The sequence below is a fragment of the Aphelocoma coerulescens genome, chromosome 4 (genome assembly GCF_041296385.1).
Source record: "Aphelocoma coerulescens isolate FSJ_1873_10779 chromosome 4, UR_Acoe_1.0, whole genome shotgun sequence".
Lineage (NCBI taxonomy): Eukaryota > Metazoa > Chordata > Aves > Passeriformes > Corvidae > Aphelocoma > Aphelocoma coerulescens.
Genome location: NC_091017.1, coordinates 36,497,822 through 36,515,660, shown reverse-complemented (window position 1 = coordinate 36,515,660; position 17,839 = coordinate 36,497,822). Strand labels below are relative to the sequence as shown.

At 39.3% G+C, this 17,839-nt stretch overlaps 1 long non-coding RNA gene across 11 annotated transcripts in view; it reads right to left on the bottom strand.

The window, feature by feature from the left end:
- The window catches only part of LOC138109716 (uncharacterized), a 48,179-nt gene that overhangs the window by 7,222 nt on the left and 23,118 nt on the right, over positions 1 to 17,839 (bottom strand). For 8 of the 11 annotated variants that reach the window (XR_011150678.1, XR_011150683.1, XR_011150674.1 and 5 more), the window contains 3 exons: positions 17,530 to 17,662; positions 16,597 to 16,786; positions 9,912 to 10,072 (listed from right to left, as the gene is read on the bottom strand). This is a non-coding gene — a long non-coding RNA (uncharacterized lncRNA). Of the gene's footprint in view, positions 1 to 9,686; positions 9,821 to 9,911; positions 10,073 to 16,596; positions 16,787 to 17,529; positions 17,663 to 17,839 lie in introns of all 11 variants that reach the window. The other 3 variants (XR_011150679.1, XR_011150682.1, XR_011150680.1) reach the window with 3 other exon arrangements.

Here is a 17,839-nt window from a genome sequence, read left to right as displayed (position 1 = left end):
CACAGCAGTACACATAACTAACTGCAATTACATGTTTTAAGCTTCACCAAATATATAACAAGCCATGTGAATATGCAAATATACATCAGAACAGAAGCCATATGTGGAGAACAGCCCATGCACTAGCTGGCTCAGTTCTCTGGACTGATCTTAAGACAGTTCCTTTTTTGATGATAGAAAGCATAAAGCTATGCTACTTGCCATAAATACATGCCTTTCTGTTTCTTCCTCAAATTCTGTGCAGTTTTTCTGTAAGAGACATGGAGGAGAAGATATTGCTAATGAAAAATCAGTACCATAGCAAGTAAACTACCCTCCTTTAAACTACATGCTGAAAAGGTTCATTAGGAGACGTTTTATCTTGTTTTTACTTAGTTCAGAATCAGTCTCTATTAAATCCAGTGATTTGCACAATGTCCCTGCTGAACAGTGCAGTCAGAACCATAAAAGAATATCATCTTCCTTATTCCATCATGATTCCACAGCAATTACAAAAATCCAAAGACTACAGTTCTACTAGTTAACATTCATGCTTGAATATCATTTAAGCAAAATTGATGAGGTTTGAATATATTAAGAACGAACCTAGTTATGTTAGAATTCTATCCCAGGAGTCTTCATAGGCTATAATCAAGCCATTAAAGAAAAATTCTTGATTTCAGAAATGAACTATTCTCTTGTATTTTAAATCCCATCCCCCCCAAGAAACCTAACCTGTCCGAATTCAAAAAGGCAGGTTTTAGGTGTCATTTCACCTTCATCACCAAGCATGGGGTTAAGTATTAGTTTTTTCATCAAACGTAAGAGCTGAACTTTAATTAAGAGCACACATAAAACAGTAAAAAAAAAAATTATAATTTTTCTCAGAGATAAATTACTTTTTTAAAAGCAGTTATTACAGTTTCAGTGTTGAACAGAAAATGCATAAGCTCCTTCCAAAAGAAAGAAATTTGCTGATGCGGAGATTTGTGATTACCATCATATTCACTATTTTGGTATGTAAGACACTGCGAGAGCAAATATCTGAGTGGCAAAGCTAGAGAAGATTGCTCTTGGATATAAAAGATGAGTAGAATTTTCACTCACTGAAAACCTGCTGGGAATGGCATCTGTGTTACTACATGAATCCTGTGCTCATGGTTGCCTTACACTCTTTTCTCACTGTTGATTACCAAAGAAATTGCTTTAGGTCAGAGCAAAATAAATATAACTTGTCTACAGCAAGCGAGATGACCAAACTATAACAAATAAATAATCCTTTTTTCTTTTCATCATCATTTTTTTTTATATATATACCCTTGGAGCACATTGTCCATGATACAAGACTGCCTGGGTCTCCTGTTAAGTATTGGCTGCACAGGAGTTTTAACACAAAATTTTTGCAGATGAGGCAAGTTATTAAGCAATGTAAATTTAAATTTTAAATTGATCTGAGGATCAAATTATGATGTGGTAAATGGAGTTTCATTCAGATGGTGGCCAGTTACTAGTGTTGTTCCCCAGGGCTCAGTATTGGAGACAGTCCTGTTTAGTAACTTTATCAATGACCTGGTGTCTTGAGGTGACTTTATGATGTGCATCCCCTATCTCTGCTCTATGCCCAGAAATTAATTTTTTGCCTTTTCTGTGCCTTTAAACTGAGCCTGAGAGGGGGGAGAGAAAAAAAAAACCAGCAAAACTTTCAAAGCAGTTTACAGACAGATACACAGACTCCTCTGTGTTCTGCTTTCTGCAGTAGAGAGCAGAGGAAGCACTGCTTGTTTTCCAGCCAGCTTTCGGCTTTCTTTTTCTCCAGAGGGAGACAGAGAGTTGAACTTTTGTTTTCCTGGGACTTCGGTTTTTTCCCTTTTCTCTCTGCTGGACTGTTTCAACATCAGAATACATTGGGAGCACTTTCCACCGAGGCCTTGGCCCTGGAGGTGGGCCCACCACCCCATCCCAGCTCCAAGGAGGGGGAGAGAGAGATCTACAGAAGGACTCTGAAATTTTTCCCAGGTTTCTCTCCACAGCGAGAGGTTTTATTATTTAGCATCATTATCCTTTTCCTGTGTGTTTGTTAGATATTTTTTATCTCTTTCACTTTCCTTCGAGGAAAATGCATTTTTTCCCAAACCTGGTGGGGGAGGGCTGGTTGTAACCTGCCTTCTATCAGAGAATATTTTTCCTCCAAATTTGTCCAAACTGGCACACCTGGTCGAGGGGATTGAGTGCACTCTCAGTCAGTTTGCAGGCAACACCAAGGTGTGAGTGTTGGTCTACTGGACGGTAGGAAGGCTTTACAGAGAGATCTGTACAGGCTGGATTGATGAACTGAGGCCAATTGCAAGAGGTTCAAAAGGTCAAGTGACAGGTTCTGGACTTGGGTCACAACAACCCCATGCAGTGCTACTCCCTGGGGGAAGAGTGGAAAGCTTCCAAGGAAGGAAAGGGACCTGGGGTGCTGGTTGACAGCAGCTGAACAAGAGCCAGTGTGTGCCCAGGTGGCCAAGAAGGCCAAAGACATCCTGGCATGTATAAACAATAACGTGGCCAGCAGGACCAGGCCAGTGACTGTCCCCATTTGCTTGACACTGGTGTGGCCACACCTCAAATCCTGTGCTCAGTTCCGGGCCCCTTACTACAAGAAAGACAGTGAGGGTTTGGTGTGTGTCCAGAAAAGGGCAACAGTGCTAGTGAAGGGTCTAGAGCACAAGTTTTATGAGGAGCAGCTGAGAGAGCTGGGGTTATATAGCCTGGAGAAAAGGAGGCTCGGGGAAGACTTTATCAGTCTCTACAACTACCTAAAAGAAGGTTAGGGTGAGATGGGTGTTGGTCTCTTCTCCAAGTAACGAGCAATAAGACAAGAGGAAATGGCCTCAAGTTGCACCAGGGAGGTTTATATCAGATCTTAAGAAATAATTCTTCACTGAAAAATGTTACCAGGTATTGAAACGGGCTGCCCAGGGAAGTGGTTGAGTCACCCTCCCTGGATATGGAGATACGGCACATGGGGAAATGGTGGATTTGGCTGTGTAAGGACTGGGGTTGAACTCAATGATCTTAGGATTTTTTTCCAACCTAAATGGTTCTATGATTCTATAAATGTACAGGCAAGTTTCAATATTTGGTTCATTTTTTTCATCAAAACATGAAGAACTGAACAAGATGAAAAAATGCTCAATATGATCCAAATTAATAATACTTTTTTTAATTTTTAAAAAATAATCAAGAAGTTGGAAGCTATTGTGTTAGCTTTTTCAAATGAATCACGTCAACTTTGCATGGCTTTTCATAAAAAAATGTGCTCTACTTTTGCTTTGTCTGAAAACATTATGGTCACCAGCTAAGGTGAAATACTTAGTGCTTTGGGCTGCACTAAGGATAAATCAAGTCAATATAAAGTTCACCTACCTTCTTAGAAAAAAGCCAAAACTATGCAGTTCCAGGCAGTAAGTGTAATTATTTTATTCAATTTTTTGGAACTGCAGCCACTCACTTCAAACATTCAGGTTTTTAAGCAGATTTGGGGGGGTTTTTTAATCTTTAACACTCAGGTTTCTGGCATCTTTCATCTCACCAGTTCTCTTTTCACACTGTAGCTTTACTACAGCTTGCATATATACTGCTTTGTTAGACTAACCCTGGCTGTGTCTGTACTGCCAAATCTCTCATCTACAGAGGTCTTTCAGTGCATCCTGGTATGCCTGAGCACGAATGTTAGCTAGCACTTAGTCCTTTAAATTATGCTGTAGAGGACTACACCTGGCACTTTGATCACTCCCTGCACTAGGAGTTATTTATGTCTTTCAAGACATACTTCACCAGACAGCCCAGTATGGCTACACACACCAGTATCACCATCCATGCCCTACTGCCAGAACAGCACAAAATGAGTGCAGCAACATTTTGCCTCTCACCTAAAACCAGAAGTAGATGGGGTAGAGCCACACAGCTGCACTTATAGACCCACCAATCTCTTTGAAGTCTGCAGACAACATTCTCCTCTGCTTAGATCCCAAGTCCAGTTTTCTCAGCCACAAAATGAAATTTTCATCTGGAAATCAGCAACTCTGCCAGACTTTGGTGTGATGAGGTCCAGCCAACATTACTTGCCAGAACCATGCATATGTGCCACCTCTCTGCAGCCACATGCCTGTGGCTACTCTTCTCCCTGACCATGTGCCCTTGTATCTATAATCAGCCAGAACACTCTAACCATATTGGTCTCTTTGTGCGCCCACAGGACTGTGTAGCCCCGGCTGCAAGCATGTGGAAAAACACACCAAAAATCATTTTGGACTGTCCCAAGACAGTCTATCTGTGACTTTGGGATGCATAAGGCAGAAATCTGTAGTCTATACCCATTACACCCCATTGTACTTACTATCATCCTCCACCTTCCAGCTTGACTTCTCAAGGGTGTGTCAATCACCCTACTCAAAGCCCCTTTCAGGATGGTTTGGGCATTCAGTGCAAAATTGTCTTGCTGTCAAGGATTCCTTAGAGAGACGTGTGAGCTGCAGGTGCTCTGTGCACACTCTCACCAGAAGAGAGAACTGCCTTCCCTTGGGAAACTCGGTTCAGCTACCCACCATTACCAAGATGTGATAGCCACAGGCAGGCTCGCAGTGCTTGACAGTACACCATTTTTCAAGACTTCCTCAGGGATACTCCCTGCAGCCTGGAAATCCTAAAATAGAGTACCCCTTGTCTTCCAGCTGTTACCCAGCTCCTCTGCAGAGAGAGCTGCAGGAGCTGTTCTAACACTTTATCATCCTGAGCCTGTCATTTTGGAAAGAGCAGGAAGAAATCCTGAAAATTAATGTTGCCAAAGATAAAAGCTTGGATTTGTTTAGGAGCTATAGGTAAACAAACATTTAAAGATTTGGTGAGTACCTGTTTTTTGTCCCAAACATGGCCAACAGTCCACCTTATTGCTACTCTTCTAAGAGGATGCCAGACCATCTTTCAGGATTAGTAACCTTGAGGGTCATCCCAAAAGGCTTGTGGGATACCAAAAAAAAGGCTCTCTCTACCTGATTAATCTGGTTCTTCCATAGAAGTTCTGCTAGGAAGCAGGGAATTCAGTAGTACATGTGTTTCTGGATTGATAAACTCTGTGACCATGAGACGTTCTTTCAGCAGCTTCTATATCTCCATATCTGCTTTATCTGCACATTTAACTGCAGATCCCTAAGTGCTCTGATATCACATTTTGACAAGGGAAGTGTCGTAGGTTAGCAAGGATAGTCCCGGAAGGGATGTCCTTGCTAAGGGGTGCTTACAGCTTCCTCTGGGACCTGATAGAACCTATCAGCTGGCCAGTTTGAATATGGACAATTCTTTAAGCCACTTAAAGTTGTGACGGCCTCTGTGATACACACTTAAGAATAGACAAACTCCCCCCAAGCTCTCTCTCGTTTCTGGCGCTGGGACAGGTGGCTGTGGGCCCCGTGCAGGGGCCAGCGGGCCCGGCCAGGCCCTGCTTGGGCCAGGCCGGGCCGGGCCACGGCCAGCCTGGAGCCATGGGCCTGTTCCAGCCATGGAACCCCCCCCCACTGCCTTGCCGTGGGCAGCCGGAGCGGCTCGGAACCCCCCCCCTCCACTGCGGCCGAGATTCAGCAAAGCGGCACCTCTGTCCGGCAGAGGTCAGGGGACCAACTGCGATAAGCCACATTCCAGCTGCAAGGCCGAGGTGAGATTAACCCTTTTAGTGCTGTGAAGAGCTGAAAACCTGAGGGAAGAGAGAGAGGAGATGCTTAAAGCTGAAAGTCTGTTGTGAAGCTATGATGTATCAGAGTATCCTGTTGTAATTTCATGAAGATATGGGGGGTGGAGTGTTCAACTCGTAAGCAGAAGCACCTGCGCTGAGATAGGCAGATGCTGATGCAGCTGTAATTTCATGAGAAGCTTGGACAGGGAGAGATGAACCAAATGAGGACTTTTGCTCCAAATGGGAAAGGAGAAAAACCTCAATTCCTAGAGACGCTCCCAGAGATAGTCCTAACGATGAAGATGTGGAAGACCCTTTGCTCCCAGGGAAGGAGAAGGGCCTCTGTTTCTTTGTTTCTGAACAGCTCAACCTTAAAATTGTACCCCAAAAACCTTCAAGAGTGGACCCTCGAAAGCAGTTGCGGGAAAAGCTGCAAGTCGGGGGAAGGGACTCACATCGCAAGCAGAGAGACTCCTCTTCCTAAATGGACTGAACAATATTTGGAAGTGGGTGGCTGTCTCGGTGTGATACTGTTTTCATAGCATGAGCAAAAAGAGACTTCTCTTTCTAAATGGACTGAACAAGGTTATTATGGAAGTGGTAAACAGACTGAACATCTCAAGGGTTGTCTTTACATTGTCAGTGGGAGAAGGGAGGAAGGTGGGGGGAGGAGGAGAGTTCTGAAGGTGGTATAATTTTTTTTTTTTTCCCTTTCCTTTTCTTCTTTTAGGTCTGTTAATAAACTTCTTTATATTCTTTCAAGTTTGGTGCCTGCTTTGCGTTTCTCCTAATTCTTATCTCACAGAAGATAAACAGTAATGAGTATTTGAGCCCAAACCACTACACTAAATTGGTGTTTCCGCCCGGTTACAAACCCAACCCGCGACAGGAAGGTGCTCTACTTTGCAGTTTTAGATTGGTAAAATTGCCAACAGGTAACAACACACACCCCCTTTTCTGTTGTTCTATAATTTGATAGTGCCAAGGAAAACAAGAGAAGGGTGAGTTGAACACTTTTCTGAATAGGCCATATAGGAAATGGCTCATCTCATATCTCCTAAACTCCATTGTAAACTATTATATAATACAGTTAATATCTGAAGAAGATGCATTTGATTTGCACAGCCCAGATTTATCTGTAAGTACATATTTCTAACAGTGAAGAGAGAACAGCAGCCCAAAAAGAATGCAAGGTAGAGAGGGATGTTTAATAATTTTCTCCTAAGTGCAAATGCCTCTGTGCATACATTACCTCAGCAGCCACTTTTCTGGAGCTGTTTACAAGAACTGTTGTTCTTAAACTACTTGAACTATCCGCTATTCTTGATGCATGGAAAAAAACCCTTATGAATTCTTTTGTATCAGTCTTCTTGGTGTATAAAATAATTTTTTTTAAGATGTTTTTTGGCTCTGTATCACCTTGTTTTTTCCCTGTTATAATATTCTTCTGCAGCTCTTCAGGTATCTTTCAACAAAATCCTGTTCACTAAAATACTTGATTGCCTCAGGATAATAGTCTTTACCACCTATAGGTTTTACCACCTATAAGATATGGTATGAGAATGACCCCTCGCCTTGCCTTTGCAGGGCAGATCTCTTTGCTTGCTTTGAATGAGATGGGCAGGTATAGAAGCTATAGAACCTCTGGAGTCCTACCCACCCACCTTTGTCAAGCAGCCTGAGAATCTGTATCTCAAACAATCCAATTTTTCCTCAAATCCTATTTTCTGGAAAAGCATGCATTTGCTGCTGAAAATGATGCTTCTCTTCACTAGGTCCTGTTTGCCAGACACCTTTTGGCAATGCAGTAAGTGGCTTAGAGTCAGTTTCAGCTAACAGTCACCTTCTGTAAATAACAAAACCAAACTATTTTTATTCTCAGAGCCTAAGGCCAAAGACATTTTTCTGTTTAATTTTCCTTAGTGACAGTGATGCATAAGCCACACACATCCAGGGCTATCATATGAGAAAAGGACTGTATCAACAAGTTCCTTGCAGACATCTGTAACTACAGACCTGGGGGTCTGTTTAATATGGCCTGTTTGCTCACTTTTCTGTGCAGGATTTTCCAAGTGTGTTATCTTCATTTCATCTAATGTTCTTCTTAGTAAGCTTTAATTTATCAGGTCCACTTCTTCCTCAGCTGCACCAAGTCTGGAGTCATGCTTTTCTACCATTCTTGCATCACATTCAGACATCTCCATATTCAAGCACTTTCTTGGTAAGCCTTAACATGACCAGGGGTAGCCTGAGAGACTAGTGTCTCCTAAAATGCACACTGAATGACTGTATGAATGAGAGAGTGTACTAATTTTTTTATTCCTAAAGGAATCTGCTGCAAACCTGAGGGTATTACAACAACAACAAAAACCCCAAACAAACAAAAAAATAAAGACAAAACCAAAAAATAACCCACCCCACACCAAAACAAACAAACAAACAAACAAACCCTATGTCAGTATCAGTCTTCTTCTCTTGTTGGTACTTATCTAATTCTTATATATATATATATTTTTTTTTTAATCTGTTTTTTCTAGACCCACAAAGAATGTGTCTTGCCTGACAGTTCTTCTATAGATTATTCTCAGAGCTATCCATGTTTTGGGGTTGGCTATTTTTGGTTTGTTTGGTTTTTTTTTCTCATTGGTTTGTTCAGGGATTTTTTTTCTCTGCATAAAGATAAAAAGAACTGTTTTGGGGGCATGAATCATAGCTCAGCTTTTCTTTTTACAGATCCTGTGCTACACACAATTTAGAAGTTCTTTGTCCAGTGGGAGATATCCTCAAACAATTACTCAACCATTTTGGTTTTCTTAGTCTCCAGAGAGTCCACACATATTGATACACTCTTAAATGTCTTATGGTTTTAGCCATGATGCTATTACAAAACATAACACTTTATAAAACCCTCCGGGACCTGCAAGTCCAAAAGTTGTTCCTGGCTGACACAGGCTATCGGGTACCACTTTTTTCCTTTCACTGCAAACTTTCAAACAGGCTCAGGCAGCTAATGGGAAGATGTACCCTTTTATCCTTTTGAAGAAACATGTTAGTGTTTTGGGCTCTCTGTGAGTAGTCTAGTATCCAATTTATAATGATTACACACCCCAGAGAATACAACACATTGATGTTTACTTCACTTAGCCTGTAACTCAAGTCAGATAAGTATTTCTCTATAAAATCCACACCATCAGATAGGATTCATAGAGTTATAGGTTCTAAAACTATAAAAATTAATTAAATCCATGGTTAATCCACTTACAATACAAACAAATCTCAAAATTCTTCCTTCCTTTCTCCAAGTCCACATTCACATCTCCAGACACTTATTTAACACTTACAGTGAGGTAAGGTTTGGAATTGTAAACCACTAAACAGGAGAATTTACAGTGTTAACCCAGTTACTGTCATCTAAACCACTGCTATCAAACACTTTTCATCAGCTTGCTCTACATAAGATAAAATGAATAAGATAATGCCCTCCTTTAAAGAAACTATTAGAGCTGTTGGCCCCTCAGACTGTAGTGCTGGTGTTTGGAGGCAGCCCTCATCGATACCCCATGTTACTGATGGGCTAAAACACCTGCTCAGCTCCCTCAGCAGAGACAAGCTGGATGCCATAAGCATATTGCAGGTAATGTCCATGCTAGACCTCTAGACATTGCATAAACTTGATGAGCAGCAGGAACAACTAACTTCATCCTATGAAATAACCTCCACACAAATATTTGGGGGAGGGGGTCCTCAAAATACATCTTTCATCTTACACAAGAACTTCATGTAACCTCAAAAATATTTGCATAGAATCTCATGTAACCTCAAGCTTGTATATACAAATGGAAAGAGATAATGTTTCAGCTTTACTCATAAAAATGTGTGATTTCTAAGAAGCAATCATGTATTTTCTGAAAATCAGGAATTCTAATGCAAAAGCAGGTCTGTTTAAGACAGAATTTTCTCTCTAGCAACAAGGCTAAATAAAACAGCCAGGCACCTGGGAACATGAAGGATAAGGAGGAATAGGTCTCTCATTTCTAAATCAGCAGCAGTGCTTGCGTTCTACTTTAGGTAAACAACAGGAGCAGCAGTCATAATCTCTCTCTGTGGAGGAAGCTGTAAAGCTCTAAGCTGTTGTTTGAAGAAAAGAATTTTTAAAATTTTCTAAAAAGGGTAAGCATTTTAAGGTGGGAGAAATCTTGCTTTTTTTTTTTCCACATACCTGCTTCATGAAGCTCAGGGAAAGAGTGAAGAATATTCTTGAGACTGGTCTGGCTTCCCACATCTTAGGAGTTCAGGTAGGCCTGATCCAGTCCAGGTTTAGATGTGAAACAATCTCACCCTGCAGTTGTCCCTTTGCATATACACACGACCTTCTTCCCACTGTCAGTGATAAGAAAATGGCAAATAGGTTAAGTACATGTTGCAGTGCTAGGTACCTCTGCTTAGGAAATTGCAGGTGTTGTATATTCTTTCTTCTCCATGGTGCATACCAATTTGTGGGGTATGGCTGGAAAGCAAGCCTTTGAAGCCAATTATGAAGCAGGATATGCAGAGTTGACCAACAAAAGGGTGCTACTGCTGGAAAAGTTCTGTAAGTTTTGCAAGGTATCTTTGACACTCCAGGAACTTTTCTAAATACACCTGAGACAGTGACAGAAGTAGCCTTCAATATGCATTTATGAAACTGTACACACACACACATATATATTTACACACACACACACCTATGTGCATGTACCTTCCATGCTCTCTTTCTATAATGCACACAGGACAGCCTATACTTTTTCTTTGTACACACATTGAGTCTTATGTTCTGCTGAGTCAGACACTCCTGTAGATTTTTGAAAATGCCAAAGAACCCTGCCAGTCAGATTTTCTCACCCACAATGAAACTAGAGTATCAGCCAAGGTTAAAACAGTCAGTTTCAAATGCACATGAATAGATAACCACACTTAATTTGTCATTAAATAAACAGAATGCATGTTTTTATCTATATATCTATGACATACAGGCATGTTCACACCATTTACACAGCAGTAAGAAATAGAAACTATATTAATTATGTCATCTTATTAATTATTATTGTCTTCCTGGCAATGGTAAAAGACAACTTGCTCATTCTCCCTCCTCTCTGTCTTAATAAGGCATTTCTGAGACATGTCTGGACCCCAGAGGGAAAGGATAAATTTACTGGAACATGGGAATTCATCTTGTTGAGAGTACCTCAGTAACCATGGTGGATTCTTCTACCAAAATGTCATTTCATGAGGAACCACTGTTCTACAATGTATGTGCATGTCAGCTGGCTGTTATTTCAGTATGGTACTGTCGCTATTCCATCCTGCCTAGGTAAAATGGAATAATACTGTTTTTATCCTTTGGCTTGTTATTTCAAAGTACAAATTCTCAGTGGGGAACAGTAAACAAATTAGATGGCTTTCTGCGCCTGAGCTTAATTGGTGAAAGACAGGTTAGAGATGCATTGTGGATATATGAGTAAATTAGATAGTATTTGCCACAAAAAGGACTGGATAAGTAAAATTGTTAGAGTTGGCCCTAAATCTGTTAAGTGTGCTCCAGATGCTCTTATCAAATATTCCAGACACACAAACAAAAAATAAAGTTTCACTTTTTTCCGTTCTATTTAGTTTTTTCAAAAGAGAGTCACAGAGTTTGAAAGTCACATTTCTAACAAGAAACAAAAATAAATTCAGCAACAACCCCTGTCACATGGTCAAGACCTTTCTTGAACGTTCCAGATTAAAATAGCCTTGGGATTTAAGTGCGTTATTCTATGCTGATGAAAGTCAACCTCTTTAGATGTCAAATGAAAAGAACCATGGGGTAATTATTATTCTAAGATGGAGAGTAAGAAAAATGAAGAAAAACAAAACCAAAAGAAAAAAAAGTCTAAACCAAAAAAAATATTTTGGAAGAAAAAAAAAAGTATTACAATCACAATAGCCAACCAAGATCAGTTTTCCATCTGCCATACATTCTTTCAAAATGAAATAAAACCTGCTGAGTTCATCAAAGTAGAAAGTGCCTTACTGCTACAGCCTCCAGATCACTGTGAATCTAATCACTGGGAAACAAAAGACGAATGCAATGAATTAGCTGGGAAAGGGATAACTGGTTTTCACTTCTTTTACTCCTTACAGCATCTTAATCTGAATAAAGTATCACAGAACCCTGGCTGAGCCTAAGATTGGAAAGAAATGTGTATAATGCATAGTTTAGAGAGTCAGGCTCAGCTGTTAACAGCCAAGATAATTGAACACCAATGAGAAAGATGATGAAGATGAAATATGTAGTAGTAGTAGTGCACAGTCAAGAAGGATGATTGCAGTGTTTGACTCCAGCGATGATAAGATGATTTGTTACAACTTTAAAACTGTTTCTTAATGCATGCTGGATCTTTTATAGATCGTTGGATGGACTGTAATGTTTGCTATTTTTTTGTTCTCACAAGATTTACAGGGATCCTTGTTTACAAGAGGCTCTGGTCATTTCACCCTTTTCAAAGGTTGGGGGCAAAGCCCTCTTTCAGTGGGGTAAAGAAAAGTATTAATTGCAAGTAAAATAAACTCTCAAATATTGTAGTTAATACAATTGCATGAAGTTGCACAGTTCCATCTAGTGGTCAAAAATTACTACATAGAACAAACAAATACAGCACCTAAACCATAGTCCCAACAGATCTGCAAATGTTATTATCTGTTTAAGCATTGTACCAATATTCTCATGGATTCCAGCCCAGCTATATTTTATTGTAAGGTAACCTATTGCAGAGCCATATACAGCGAATGCTCCCTGCCCACAGCTAATTCCAGTGAAAACAGATACAATAGCATCTCAAAACTGGACTCATCTAAAGAAAGTGAGCTATCATTGATTTCATTTTGCAGCTCACTCTGCTTCCTAAGAATATTTTCTCGTAGTAAATATCACTCTCTAATGGTATTCTGCAAAGTGGCAGCTGATGGTAGCATCATAAACAGCACTTTACAGACATTGTGGATTATATTACTATTGACACAGTCTTAAACCCAAGCAGAATTCCATTTTTAATGCAATTGCAATATCTCTTTCACAGTCTCCAAATCAGTATTTCAAGGAAGGCTGAGTCCTGCTGCTAGAGATGTGCATGTTTCTATCGCCACCATATGCCATATTTATCTATAGCATTTGTTGAAAATTGACAGAAAATTGTTTTAAATAAGCTCAGAAGCACCCTTCTTATCAAGCTAGTAAGTAAACTAATCCCTAAGAGCATTCACGGTTCACAATGTTAAAAGGCTGCTGTTTTGGAGACAAAATCCCTGATTGTTGTGATACAGCTGGATTTCAATCAAAGGTTAATGTGTGAATTGTACCACTTCGATAGAGAATGTGAGCAGCCAAAAAATTATGAGGCACTGTTATTTTTCTCTTTAGGAAAAGTTTAGGAAAAAGCATGGTAATTGTGTAAGTGGTGAAACCCACAACATGGGTGGGATGAGCGTAATACCTTTATCTCAGAGAGTTGATATAAGCAGTGCAATTGATGTCATCATTTCTGTTAAGGAGAAGGGCAACATGTCCACCACAGAGGCAACAATGCCTAAGGAGACTAGAAGGGCAAAGGACTAGAAAGTGCTCTTAGGTATGAAAGTGGACTACACACCAAAGCATGCTGTTACAATTTTGCAAAAGAAAGGTTACATGACTTACCACCTGAGTGACATTGCCCACTGCACAGACAGCAGGCCCTGCACATTCTCTCAGTTTAAATCCCATTCATCCACTCTGGAAAATGAGATTGCATTTACCTTTTTAGTTCTGCAAATCCATGTATTACCTGAAAAATATCCTTGTCATCCATTCTGTGTTGTATGCACACATTGTCCAAGTAAAAAATTCTGCATTCTTTTTAAAGGCTTATAAGAAATTTCATTGCAAGTAAACCTGATTCCTTTACAATATTCCATACCTCTTCAGCCCTAAAGCACTGCATTATTACATTGGCCAGACGAGTTACAGCCAGTCTGCAAGAGGCCGGTTCCCACACCTGAGCTAGGAAGCGTCAATATGTGGGAAGCACAGTGTTTAAAAGCTGCCCAATTTATCTAACTTTCTCTGACATTTCAGGGCAAGCTTGACTAAAATTTTACTCAAGTTTTATTCAGAATAAAAATGTCGGTAACCTACCTGGGGAAAAAAATATATTCTGCTGCATTAAAAAATCCAGATATGTGTGAAAGCATACACATGTCAGTTGCAGACAAACAATAGGAGACATACATATTGCAGGATGATAAAAGCTGGTACATGTGGTAGGAAAAAGTCCTGACCTCCTCCTGTACAGTTCTGTATTGCACTAATGTATTCTCCCTATGTTTATGGGAACAGGGTTGATTGCAAGTGGGTCTTGAGGGCATAATTAGATGCAGGTGCCAAAGAGGTCTCAAGATTAGAAATGAACTTGCTTAAATGCAAGTTGAAGTTAGTAGGTAACAGCTCGTCATTGGACATCTATCAGGCTTAGAATATAGTCTGTCTTTTTCACTTTCACTGCTTGCATAGCCAAACCTTTTCTGGCAAATCTGCCTCACAGAGTGAAACCCAATGCTGTATAAAATGTGAGGTAAAACAATAGAGTCTACCCATTACAAGGATTAGGTCATGGTATTTATATCTATTATAATTGAAAATATAACTAGAGTTAAATGAGTGCTACAATTAAAGGAATAAAAAGTTACCTCCTTGTTGAAGTTCTTTGAAATTTTACACAAACAAAGAAAATGGAAAATCCTCCCAGCTGTCATGTAATCAGCAGAAAATGTCTGCTCAAGCCATTAGAGTGAAAAATAGAAAATGAAAAACTAGGTACAAAAGAACCCATATTATACACATTTCCGTGCTATCTGTTACCAGGGTAAGTGAAAATGGAATAAGGATCAGTTTACAAGCAAGTCCTTCATCTATCACAACAGTCTAAACTACAAGATCTTACCAGGCAGTTTGCAGTCCTGATTTTGGCATAGCAAAAAGATAGAATTGCAAAGACAATTGCAAATATCTCTGATTCTGAAGTACTGCATAAGGCGAGAGTTGGGAGGGAAGGATACAGAGTGACTTAATATTTTAACTTTCCCTTAGTCCTTCTTCCTCTGAGTATCTCCTGTGATAGCTATTTATGTCTTGGATGGAGTTTGGAGAATAAAGGAAGGACTTCCTCTTTGAGCAGCGAGGGGACGGCCAGTGCTGCAGAAAGTGGACAGAAGGCAAAATAGCAGTTTTTCTTCTTAGGTCACTAGCTTGGAGGCCACACAGGCTATTTAAAAGACTGACATCAGCGGCAGAGCTCTTTGGCATCAGGAACTCAAGAAGGTTATCTTTAGCTAATTGCTCCCTAAGCATCATCACTAGCAAGATAGCTTTTCATTACATCCACTGTAGTTCTGTGGTTAAATGCCACAGCTAAGACCTTTATTTGTCATAGTATTACTGTTTCCTCCTCTCTGTCTTTAACATCCATCCTCTTCTGACCTGTTCTTTCTCTCACTTTGCTTTTTATAGATGCATAAGATTTGGGCTAGGAGGGATTTCTGCAACCAATATGTATTTCAGAATACATTAGATGGGTGTGGGTCACCACAGAATTACTTGGTCTTACATTGTTATGGCTTTTTTTCTCCAGAACTCCTGTGAGACTTGATACTTACCAGAAGGTTTCTGTTCTTTACATACATATTTTATGTTATCTGTAAATCATACTGTTCATTTTACAAGTAGAAAATATGAGCATTTCCTGTCTATTACAAAACCTCAAGTACCTCCTAAGAGTTCAGGTATTGAAAGGAAAACACAAATGCTTGCATACTGTATTTTCTTAGAAAATGAGAATGTGTGAGGCTTTATTTAATCCTTAGTGCCTTATTGACACTGTAGCATTTATTTTGAATTGTCTTGCATATAGCTTCCCAAAGCAGTAAAAAAAAATCTTCATAAGCGGCTCTTTATTGGGGTGTTTTCATTGTAGATGCTACTGCAGTTTAGACTTGAATGTATAAATGAACTTAGGTGAATAGGCAGTCTTGCTGACCCTTAGAAAGTTAGGATAAATGCAATCTAAACAACTGTAAGTAACAACTGGCTAATGTCTATCACATTTACTTTTGGCATTCACAAGGACTAGATGAATGATAACTGTCTGCTGAAGCTGCTGTTGTTTCAGCTATTTGCATTCCATCTCATTTCTTCCCTTAAATACCATTTTCCTTTTTAATCCTTCTCACCTTTCTGTTTCATCAGTGATGACCTCAGTAAGTCTTTGGAAGCACAAACTTATTCCAGCTACCCTTTAAAGATATAAAGTACATTTCTGTCACATAAGTAAATAACTATATGGTGGAATTTTTTGTCACAGACATCCTTGGCTTCCAGGGGGTCAGAATCATTAATAATGATAATTATTATTATTAAAATGAACATTTTTATGAAAAAACAAAAAAAGATAAAGCTTATAAAACAAAAGCATTTGGAGGGAATATTAAACCTCATGCCTAAAGGCATAAACAAACCTCTAACTGATCGCTTGAAGAAAGAAAGTTTTCCCTCAGGGCAGATTTTATAATTGCTTAGCACATGTCTTCTCCCAGCTTTCTTTAAAACACATTATGGCACTGAGAGTCCCTGCTAAAAATAGGATAGTAGAGTAGATGGAGGGCTGGATTGGTTTTGTAATGACATTTCTTATATCCCACCTCACTTTAATGCTGTTTTCATTTAGTTACTCAGTCCCAGAATATACTGAACAGATTCTAAGATGACCCTTTTCTCAGCTATATTTTTTTTCTATTTTATATTTGCTACATAGTTTATGCAAAGTTAACTTCAGCAGACTCTCTGCAGTACTTACAGCCTCAGCTACGTCTTTCACCTCGTAGCCTCATTCACACATTCTGTTTTCAGGCTACTAGAGTTCTGTTTTGTTTTTTCTGTCAGTCTTCTGTCCTTTCTGGCTTGGTTTCTGTCTTTCTTGTGGCTTTTCAAGTCTCACTGAAAGCTTTTTTTCTGAACAAAAATAGTTGGCATGCTATTCTGCTTTACTAAGAAAAAAAAAAACAACAGAATATAAATTACTAAAATTAGTAGAGGATCCTGGTTTTCCTTCTAGGAGCTTGATTTTCATCATACCACTTTTTTTAACAGTAATGGACTCTTTTAATCCATACCAAATTGATAAAAAATTAATTTTTAGCTGATACAGATTAAGTCTATTAACACTGTAGTCACCAGTTAAACTATAAGGAAACAGCTTCTCAAGAGCTCTGTCCCAAGATCTGTAGGGTGAAAAAATAGGGCAGTGTAGCCAAAATAAATATATTTACAGGCTGAACTGGATGGTCTGGTTCTGGTAAAAGAAAAGTCTTTTATTCTTATGAATTTATGTTCTAGTTTACAAAATTGAATTTGTCTCTAGAAAATACAGCAGTGAACAATGTAAATTGACCCACATAAGTAAGCAAATTTTTTTTCTTTAGGGATATCAATTTTACATGCATTTTTTCACCCAGGTGTGAATCAACTACTTACTTTTTGTATCATAAATTATGCAGCTTACATAAATATGACTTATATCAGTACACATGCAAATAAACTGACAGACTATGAACCTTGTATAAATTCTACAACTATGATTTACTGTACCTCATAATCAGTTACAGATTTTAGTTTTCATAAGTAAAAATGTGTTCCAGCATTTTCTTTAAGTTACCATCTCAAGTAAGACTTTCAGTACTCATGATGATCCGGTTAGTAGGTGCCAAAACACGCGTTATGATAAACATACCCTTTTTGTTTCCACATCTGTTTAATCTGTCAGTGATTCTGGACATCAACCAGATGTTCACAGGCTTCTTAGTGTTTTATATGATCTTCTGAAGTGGACATTGCTCAGCAGTTAATCTTGCTTGCAAGGTTCCCTTTAAACATTACACACATAGAGTTTACTACCAAAGTGTCCCCCCGTATTTTATTCTGTCCATGATTTGGTGCAACTAAACGTGCACAGAACTGAACAAAAGTGGTGATGTTGGCATTCTGTCTGTGATTATACTTAGTTGAATGGGTGCTGTGAATATTAAACCCCCCATACATAT